At 46.7% G+C, this 10,010-nt stretch overlaps 1 pseudogene across 1 annotated transcript; it reads left to right on the top strand.

Moving 5' to 3' along the window:
• The first annotated feature begins 3,427 nt into the window (after window positions 1-3,427).
• Window positions 3,428-4,288, top strand: LOC309973942 (protein ILRUN-like; annotated as a pseudogene). Its single transcript has one exon. The product of its transcript is annotated as a protein ILRUN-like (transcript).
• Window positions 4,289-10,010: the final 5,722 nt, after the last annotated feature.

Here is a 10,010-nt window from a genome sequence, read left to right as displayed (position 1 = left end):
TTCATTTCAATTATTGTATTGTTCATCTCTCTTTGTTTGTTCTTTGATTCTTCTAGGTGCTTGTTCTTTAATTCTCCTAGGTCTTTGTTAAACATTTCTTGCATCTTTTTGGTCTTTGCCTCCATTCTTATTCCGAGGTCCTGGATCATCTTCACTATCATTATTCTGAATTCTTCTTCTGGAAGGTTGCCTGTCTCCGCTTCATTTAGTTGTTTTTCTGGGGTTTTATATTGTTCCTTCATCTGGTACATAGCCCTCTGCCTTTTCATCTTGTCTATCTTTCTGTGAATGTGGTTTTTGTTCCACAGGCTGCGGAATTGTAGTTCTTCTTGCTTCTGCTGTCTGCCCTCTGGTGGATGAGGCTATCTACGAGGCTTGTAACAGTTGCTTTTAAATGAAGGAGCTGATGCCCAAAGATGTGAAATGACTTACCTTCAGTAACAAAGTTGAACAACGGCAGATGTGAGTTCAGATCTCCTGAGTCACTAGCCAGGACTCCTTGCTTGGCACTACTTGTCGCCAATTGGACACTTGAGTTAGAGGGACTGGATGCTGGACTGCTCCCTGGGAGAAGGGAGGTTGAAAGGCAGTTTCTGATGTCAGGTAAGGTTCAGTGATGACCAGGATTCTGGGAGTAGGAAAGTGTTGGTTTATTCAAGGGGACTGTCTTTTCATCTCTTGAACCCAAAGATCAAGTTCCTGAAATTTGTTAACAATGGAACTCCATGAAAATGCTGCCAAGATGCCCTGAGATCTGAAGGAAAAAGCCGTTGTTCAGCTTGGAAGAATACCTTACACACATCAACATGAGAGGGCTTTCACGCTCTTCCTTTCAGTTAAGGAGACCTTTTGCAGATCACAAGGCTTTACCAAGAAAGGTTAAGTAATTTCCTCAGACTGACCCTCCAAATTGGGGGAGGAGGGATGAATTCAGGTTTGCTGATTCCTCATCCATGGCTTTCTGTAAATATTTACTGTGTCCGGGAAGGTTATTTGTGAGAAAGCACAGAGATGATGTTTCCAAAGTCAGAAAGGGAACCATGCTGGAGAACTCCAGGGGAGCTACAGTTGATTCTTGTTATGCCTGCTAGTTAGGTTCTATAGAAGTCACCGCAAACAGTGATTTAGCGAATACGGAACCTTTGCTTCTGGGGGAAATACACGGTTAAGTTCCCTTAAGCCTCTGTTCACAACGTTTTCATCATTAAGTGATCAGTACACGACCTTGTTTTATGCATGTTTCTGTAAGGACACCTTATTTAATGCATACTACTGACCCAGTAACATGGAACTCATGCCCAGCAGCACTGTTACTCATATCTGAAAGAAGCTTATCTAACATACAGATTTTTTCCATGAGGCACATCGTAATTTCTTGCACTTAGGAACACTAGGGAGCACTGTGCTTTTAAACATTTTAAATAGTGAAATTACCAACAAAAAGCACAAAAGTGCAAAACAAAGTGGCACTTGTTTACAGTAAGAAAGCTGAAATGAAAAGAACGTCGTCTTGTCGGTCTCAGCTGGGAGCAGGCACTCTGGGCAGCTGGCATGTTTTACTGTTCTGTATATCTCTGTGAATGACCACAAAAGCACCCTGAGTATTGATTTTGGGGTTACAAATAAATATTAGCAGGTAGGCAAATTTGCAAATGTGGAATCTGTGATCGTGAGAATTGACTATATTATTAAGTCACACTAAATCCTGAATTATATGCTGAATCACTACCTCGAAAGCTCTTAATGAGACTAACCCCCAGCTCCTCACCTCCATTAAGCAGGTTAACAGGAGCCATTTGTACTACAGGGAGACAGCAAGACTGACCCATCCACTTCCCAGGGCTCCATAAGGCTCTGCAAACTCCCTTGCAGTCTTTCACACTCAGGGAAAGTAGAGCTCTCATCTTGTTCACACAGTGTCTTCCCCAAAGGTATGATTTGGGGGGTGGGGGAGGGAGGGGGAGGCTGTTGCAGGGAGATTTTCTTCAGAGATTCATATTCCTTTAACAGCCTTTTATTTACTCTCTACTACGTGTTAGGCATTGTTCTAGTGCTGGAGACGTAGCAGTAAACAAAACAGACAAATCCCTCCTCTGATGGAGCACACATTCTGCAGGGGCAGACAATAAATTGACCGTAAATAACATATAGAGTAGGTTCAACAGTGGTGAGTACCAGAGGGAGAAATAAAGCACAGGTAGATCCAGAGTGTGGAGGGTACTGTGCTTCTGACAGTGGAAAATTGACGTAGGAGAAAAGCAAAATAAATTGCTACAGTATATATACGTATACACACACACACACACATTTATTTTAAATGGTTGCAGATAAAATTCCTTTAGAAAAAGTTAAAGTTTGCTAAGTTGTATTTCCTTTGTACTATGAAGAAATAATAAAGGATTGCTAATTTAATAGTCTGACATAAGTAACAGTATATTTTTACTAATAGAAATTTCACAATTTGTACCTTATTTTGTACAATGGAGAAATTGAGTATAATTTCACTTTTATTATGAATAGATAACATTTGAAGTCATGAAAAGATTGTACATCTCATTGTATTGAAATGCCTTATTTTTATATATAATAGCAAAGGTTCTCATTCCAATCTTATGGAATCAGAATAATGGAACAGGATATATTAACTTGGATTTACAGACCTTTGTATTCACTTTTAGTGGGCAGGGGACAAGTTAGAATATACTGAGGGTAAACTCTGTTTTGACATTAAATAAGTATTGTTTCTGACTTTACAGAATTCACATATGTCTTAGGGCACCAGGGTGGTGTAGTAATTAAGCAGATAGATGGGAGAGCTAGACTACCTGAGTCCAAATGCTGGTTCTTCTGTTATTAATGGCACGAGTTAATGTCTCCAACTTTCCCATCTGTGAAATGGGAAATGATAGTACCTACCTCATAGGGCTGCTATGAGGATTAAATGAGTCAATCTGTATTAAGTGCTACACTAAGAATAGGGTCTGGCACATAGGAAGCACCATACATATGTTTGTTTGTTATTAAAAAACATATTAAGTTTTCTTAACACTATCTACACATCCTAGAAAATTGTGGCAGGAACTTTATCAGAATTTAAAAGTCACAGCTGTTTACCAATACCGACTACTCTAGAATCACTTTTTAAATTAAAAAAAAAAATCCACCTTGAGGCGGAGGCAGGGGAGAAGTGAGAGGTGGCCCGGCGGGGTGTCGGCGTTGGTGGGGGGGCGGGCAGCGCGAGAGTGAGCCCGTGGCTGAGTGAGTTTATCCCTGCGGGCGGTGAGAGGCCTGGGGCCTAACCCGGAGGAGCAGGGTCGCGGCGCCAGCTAGCAGCGGCCCCCCTCGCGGTCCCCGGGCTCGGCGACGCGGTAGCGGCCCAGTTGTGAGGAGGCGGGGAAGTGAGTGTCCGGCACCAGCCACAGACGGCATGGATGTGGGCCCGGACCCTGGGCTGGTGCAGAAGTTCAGCTGCCTGGGCACCGCCGACAAGGACGTGCTCGTCTCTGAGTTCCAGCGGTTGCTCGGCTTCCAGCTCAACCCGGCCGGCTGCGCCTTCCTCCTGGACATGACCAGCTGGAACCTACAAGGAGCAATTGGCGCCTATTATGACTTTGAGAGCCCAGACATCAGTGTGCCGTCTGTGTCCTTTGTTGAAGATGTCACCATAGAAGAACGGGAGTCGATATCCCCTTATGCTCAATATATAAAAACATGGCGGATCCAGAATTCTGGGGCAGAGGCCTGGCCTCCAGGGGTTTGTCTTAAATATGTCAGGGGAGACCAACTTGGACATGTGAACATGGTGTTGGTGAGATTGCTAAACCCCCAGGAGATTGCAGATGTCAGCGTCCAGATGTGCAGCCCCAGCAGAGCAGGAATGGATCAGGGACAGTGGCGGATGTGCACTGCTACAGGACTCTACTATGGAGATGTCATCTGGGTCATTCTCAGTGTGGAGGCGGGTGGACTTCTAGGAGTAGCACAGCAGCTGTCATCTTTTGAAACGGAGTTCCACACACAGCCACATCGCAAGGTAGAAGGAAACTTCACCCTGTTTGCCTCTCCCCAGAAGAACCGACAGTCAGATGAAAACAAAAGACCCTGAGGGTTCCGGGTTCGACTCGATCAGCAAAAACACACGGGCTCCCGTGCCTGACCAAACCGAGCAAGATGAGACTAGACTCCCCAGAACTCTGTAAATCTGTCCCCCAGCAGTCACGCAAACAATTTATCAGTCGTGACTTACAGTAAGGGGCTCCGCGGGCCTTACCCCTTCAGTCAGTCTTAAACGGGTGTCACCAAGAAGAAAAATTAACGAAAGACACAAGGCTTGACTCTGGGAGGGGAGGGCAAGGGGTTCCTCTGGATTGCAGACCACATCGCAGGGACCTGTGGCTCTGACCCCCATCCTGGAAGAAGCAGAAGAATCAGAAAGACTAGTTTTGAGTAAACTCAGCGTGTGTGTGTGAATGCTGATTGGTGGGAGTGGTGTTAAGGCGACCAAGAAGAAATCCTCACAGCCACTTTGGGTTTTGTTTATTAGGCGTCAGTCTAACAAGTCATTAGGGCGCTCGGGAAGGAAAAAAATGTTTAAAATGAGGGGAAAAAAGCCATCTTTTAAACAAAAATTATTTTGCCTACAGACAGCTTGTAGTTTTGAGCACATGTTAATGTTTTCCCCTCTTTCCCCACTTTTATTTTTTTAGATAAGGGATAACATTCTGTGTATAGAACAGCTGCTTGCTCTGGAAGCAATTCAGGTTCAAAGCTGGCACGGGCTGCTTGGGGGCTCTGTGGGTAGGTGCTCTAGGAGGACGCCTGCGTGCCACCTGATTCCACAGGACTCTGACCCCATTTGTTTTTAGTGGCATCAGCCTATGGGTTATCACGCTTTTCCTCTTCTTTTCTCTTTAATCTTCTGTTGATTTACACCCTTGACGTTTATTCGTCAACCCTGTGGCTTGTTAGCATCAGAACCTCTTGAAGACCAAACTTCCCTGTGTGGCCAGCAGAGGAAGCCTGGAGGACAGATCTCAGGTGACGGGGGAGTTTGTGAGGCCGAGAGGTGACCTCCTGCACACACTCGTGACAATTCAAATTGCTTTCCTTCCACGTTTCTCTTGGCGGAGAGAAACGCCATCCCGCTTACTGCTCTTTCGGGTTCTTGGTACACAGCGGCTCCCCATCCACTCTGGGAACGGTGCCTCTGTGCTGTGTATATGTGCGTGCTGCGTGCACACACACACGGGTGTTGGTGCAGCTCACCAGCGAGTGTGCAGCCGGCAAATGTGAAGGTGTCCCCTGCTTCTCTGTTGTCACACAACTCCCTTCCCTGCGTTTCCCTCCAGTTGTCCTTTGTGGTGTTTTCGCAGCCTGTTAGTGGAGGCTGAGCTGTTAAGGTATGAAAATGGAGCCCCAGATGGGGAATTTGCCGTGGGGAAGGGCCACACTTACTGACTGCGTGATCTTGGAGACCACATTTTGCTGGGAATGAAAGGACCCCCTCCCTGGGCAGGATGCTTAGCTATTGGGAGGTGGCGGGCAAGGCACAGTCCAGCCGGAGCACAGGTTGGTTGGCTGGCTGCTCCCTGGGACAGGTGGCCCCACTGGCATCCCGCGCGTTCCGAGCAGGTTGAGATGTGGATATCTCCACAGGAAGCTCAAAGCAGGCCAGAACAGCTGTGTGCCAAAGATACAGGAGTATGCAAAGTCCCTCTTCTCTTCTCCCCCCGTCCTTCCCTCGAGTCTTGGTTCGTTTGGTAGCCGGGCATACGGATCTAGGGTGCCATTGCTGGGTCACCTGCCTGTTGCCACCCCCCCATCCCCCCCCCCCCGGTGAGACAGCAGGGAGTCCAGCTCGCTGATTGGCCGCAGGGGTCATGTGGCCTGGGTGTGGCTGAGAGTCTGTCTGGCTCTGTCTGGGTGTCTGAGTTCCCAAAACGCCTGCTGTTTGTTCCTCCTCGTCCACTTCTGAGACGGTTATGTTTTTCAAGCTTGACTGTGAGAGAAAAGCTTGTATGAAATTCTCCCTTTGCCTCCCCACCTGACCCCAAATAAAAGGGGGCGTAAACATTGGTCCACTGGAGAAGCCCCGGGGGAGGGTGGAGCCTGCCTGCTGAAAGGGCAGTGCCGCTGGGGCTGGGGCTGGGGCCGGACTAGAGCACACACTGGAGCACCTACTTTCTATGCACACACAGAGCACCCCATTCCCAGCAGAGCAGAGGGGAGTCCCTGCCAGGTGCCCAGGTCACCACAGGTCCAAGCCAGGGGCTCACGATGGCTTTTTGTTTGAGGGCCCTATTGGGCCCAGACTGGTGCCACTGTTGCTGCCAACCTCCGGGGACACCGCCACCCTGGAGCCCACACATGCCCAACCATTCTGGTCACTGGATAGCCCTCAAAGCATCACATCTCCAGCTGCCCCTGCAGGATCATGGGAGGCTTTACACCCGCTGGTCTCCGGGCTTCCTCATCTCCCCCACACTAGGTGCCCCTTCCCCTTTTTCCAGGGGGGCTGCCCGCCGTTATGCAGCAGTGGCTTCACGGGTCCCCGTCAGTGGGTCTGGGCCTGCCACAAGGATTCTGCTCCTCCCCTTGCTTTTAGGCAGTCTCACCTGGCAAGGTAATTGTCCCAAGCACATTGGCTTCTCTCCCAAGAACAAACCCTTTCTGTGCACATCTTTGGAGCGGTGCGCTCCTTGCAGAGGCCAGAGCGAGCGCCAGCCGAGGAGTAGGGGCGGAAGGAGTCCGTGGTCCTCCCAGGGCCTGGCGGCCCTTAGTACCATTTGTCCTGCCTCTTCTCGCTAGTGTGGGCTCTGAGCAAGTCCTCAGAGCCCCTCTTTTCCACTGCCTAGTGGGCCAGCAGAGGCTACCCTCTCAGCCCCAGTAGTCTGTTCCTCTTGGACTCCTTACCAAGTGGCAGGCTGCCTCTGGGCAGGACCACCAGTGCCTGGCACCCGCGAGGTGAGACAGGCAGCATCCTTAAGGACCTGAGGCCAGCAGGGGAGGCAGAGGGGCTCAGGCTTGGGAGGAACCTGTCTGTTTGCATGGAGTGAGGTGTGCATGTGTGCACGCGTGCCTGCTTTTCTTTTTTTGCCATGGGGACAGTTGAATTGGGGGCATTTTTCTACAAGAAACAGCCTTCTCTTCCCCCCGCAAGGACTGGCTGTTACCAAACGTCCATCAGAGGCACTTCCAGCCAGGAGAGAACCTCACCAAGACAGCTGATGTGGCCCAAGGGTGGCCCAGGTGGGAAGTGGGCATAAGGATAAACCCCTCCCCAGATTCACTGTGAGCCGCAGCGGGAGAGGGTGGTGGCGTTGCCAGGGCCCAGCACTGCCAGCTGACTGCCCGCCCCACCCTGCCTCGCCTTTTCTCTGTCTCCTTGGGTGAATGCTGGAGCTGCTGCCCTCTCCTTCTGGACAGTGGTGTGGCAGCAAACAAGCTGGCTGGCCGTTTGCGGTGGGGCCTCCTGGTGCCTGGGAGGCGACAAAGATGAGGCAGTTTCTCCTGACTGTATACATGAATATTTGTATGATTAACACAGACTAAAAAAAACCCTGAAGAAAAAAAAAATCCAACTTCTCACTCACTTGATTAACATTGCAGTTATTGGTCAGGCAAGAGAAGTGGCAGGTAGCCCTACGAAAGGCACCCGGGCTTCCCAAGGAAGCAGGTGCTGCAGGTAGCAGGGGAAGGAGGAGGGCACAGAGGAAGCCTTCAGGAATTTGCTCTTGAGGAATTTGAGGATTTTGAGTCTTTGAGGATTTACTTGAGGAAGTCACTGGGAATTAAGTAAGGGCCACTCCCTAGAGGAATCTTCTTGAGCAGCAAAGGGCAGTTGAAGAGAAAGGTAGATAATAAAAGGAGTGACAGTTCTTTTGAAAATAAAAGAACCCTGGGAAGGATCTGGGCAGGGAGGCGTAGAAGGTTCGTTTTCAAGGACAAATGTAGTTGGAAATATAAGATCATTGTGGAGAGGTAATATAGTGCAGCTGTTAACATCGTGGACTTGAGGACCAGCCTGCTCTACCCCTCACTAACTGGGTGATCATGGCCAAGTTACTTCACCTTTCTGTTTTAGACTGTCTGAAAACTGGGGAATAATAATGCTGATAGTACTTGTCCCACAGGTTGTTGTGAGCATTAAGTGAATATGTAAATATTAAATATATAAAGATAATATAAAGCTCTTAGGACAGTGTCAGGTCCTGAGCACGGGGACTGTTGGTTATTATTGTTCGTGCAACAGATTTTTAATTTATGAAAAAATGAATCATGTTTTTTCAAATACAAATGCACCTGTGATCCTAAAACCCAACACTTTCCTCCACCTTTCAAATCCTTTAGCTTGAGGTATGGGATGTGCTGAGAAGAGGTAAGAGAGAGAACTAAGAAAAGCAGGAGATAAGCAGGGAAGTGAATCATTTTAAAATCTATTAAAGCTTTACCCTCTTATTCAGAATAACATGTATCTTTCAGGTTTTGGTAGCTGAAAATTAAATTTCCTAGTATGCTATATATGGAGTTAAAAAAATAAATTCCATGCTAAATACAATAAACTTTTGAAATGAAGGCATTTTATAGAAAATTGTTATGCTAATAAGTTAATCAGTATATAGGCAATACTTTTCATTGCTTGATGGCTTTCATTTTTTACTTTCATAAAGCTAATCTAGGTTAGCTTTAAAATATTGCTTTTTGCAATTATAATAATTCTGAAAATATCAGTTTAGTAAATAGTGTGTATACATGCCCAAATAGATCATTCTAAAAAAATTAGAGAAAATTTTGGAATTTCATTCCCAAAGTGAATATCTGTACTAAAAAATTTCCCCGAATTATTCTTCACCAGAAAAGAAAGCATGTCGTAGATGAAAGGAGATGAATCTGGAGATGAATCTGGACATCTCAGGAGTGGAGATATTTGGGTACCAGAGCAGATTACTCAGAAGTAAGAAGAAAAAAACCTTCCCAGGTAAGACGCTTCTTCCTGGCCCTGGGAACAGGGACGTGCCTGGGGGTTCTCAGGCATTGGAGAAGCTGATAATCAGATTTTCAGCTATGAGAAAGCTCCGTTGGCAGCCCAGCTGTGAGCAGAATGTGTTAACCGCTGTCCTGTAACTGCTGATATGATTCTGGGAATTTAGTTTTGCTTCTTGGGGACAGCCCTGGAATAGCATGAAAATTCCAGAAAATTGTATCACATTTTGGCACTGAGCATGTTTAAGTCCCCTTTTGGAGCAAGACTTTTCTCAGAAATGGTGTATGTTGTGAGAATTAATCAACAGGTCTTTATTAGTCTCTTCATTTTTAGCACTGTGCAAAGCACAGATGTAAATGCTGACGCTAAGATGTAGTTCCGGAAATCACTGCTAACTTGAGCCACCTACAATTGGGAAATGGCTTTGTTTTACAGAAACTGGTTATATGTGACTGAATCTAAATTTCTGGCACTTTGTGGTCTAGAACTGCTCAGGAATAATATGAAGATGACTGTTACTTAGGTGCTTAGGAGGGCTGAAGGCTGGAAGAAGAGGGGTTTTGGAGAGGAGGACTTGTGTTTCTTGAATAAAGGTCTTTCTCTGCTTGGAGAAGGACTGTTGCCTGGAAATGGACATTCACCTTCTTATCAGTGAGGAGTAAGGGATGGCTGGCTGATGAAATTTAAAAAAAAGATAACTCTGAAACTGAGCCAGAGGTTTGATTGGGTGCCAAGCTAACGTATTAATTTTTCTATTAATTAAATTAATTAATTTTGCTATTAATATGCTAAGCCTCCCTAAAAACTAAGGATTCTAGCAGCTTCTGCATTTCTAGCAGGTAGGAATTTCTTTATTCTATGACACAGGTTAAACATTTACTCATTTAACAAATATGCCCCAACTGTCTACCATGTGTCAGGCACTCTTTTAAGCAATAGGAATTCAGGGCACAAAACAGACAAAAATCTTAGGCCTTGTGGTGTGGGAGAAAGATAAAAAGGTACTAAGGAGAAAAAGCAGAGAAGG

Source organism: Leucopleurus acutus, assembly GCF_964270905.1.
Source record: "Leucopleurus acutus genome assembly, chromosome: 17".
Classification (NCBI taxonomy): Eukaryota; Metazoa; Chordata; class Mammalia; order Artiodactyla; family Delphinidae; genus Leucopleurus; species Leucopleurus acutus.
Note: the sequence above shows the minus strand (reverse complement) of the source record. Positions and strands in the feature narration are given on the sequence as shown.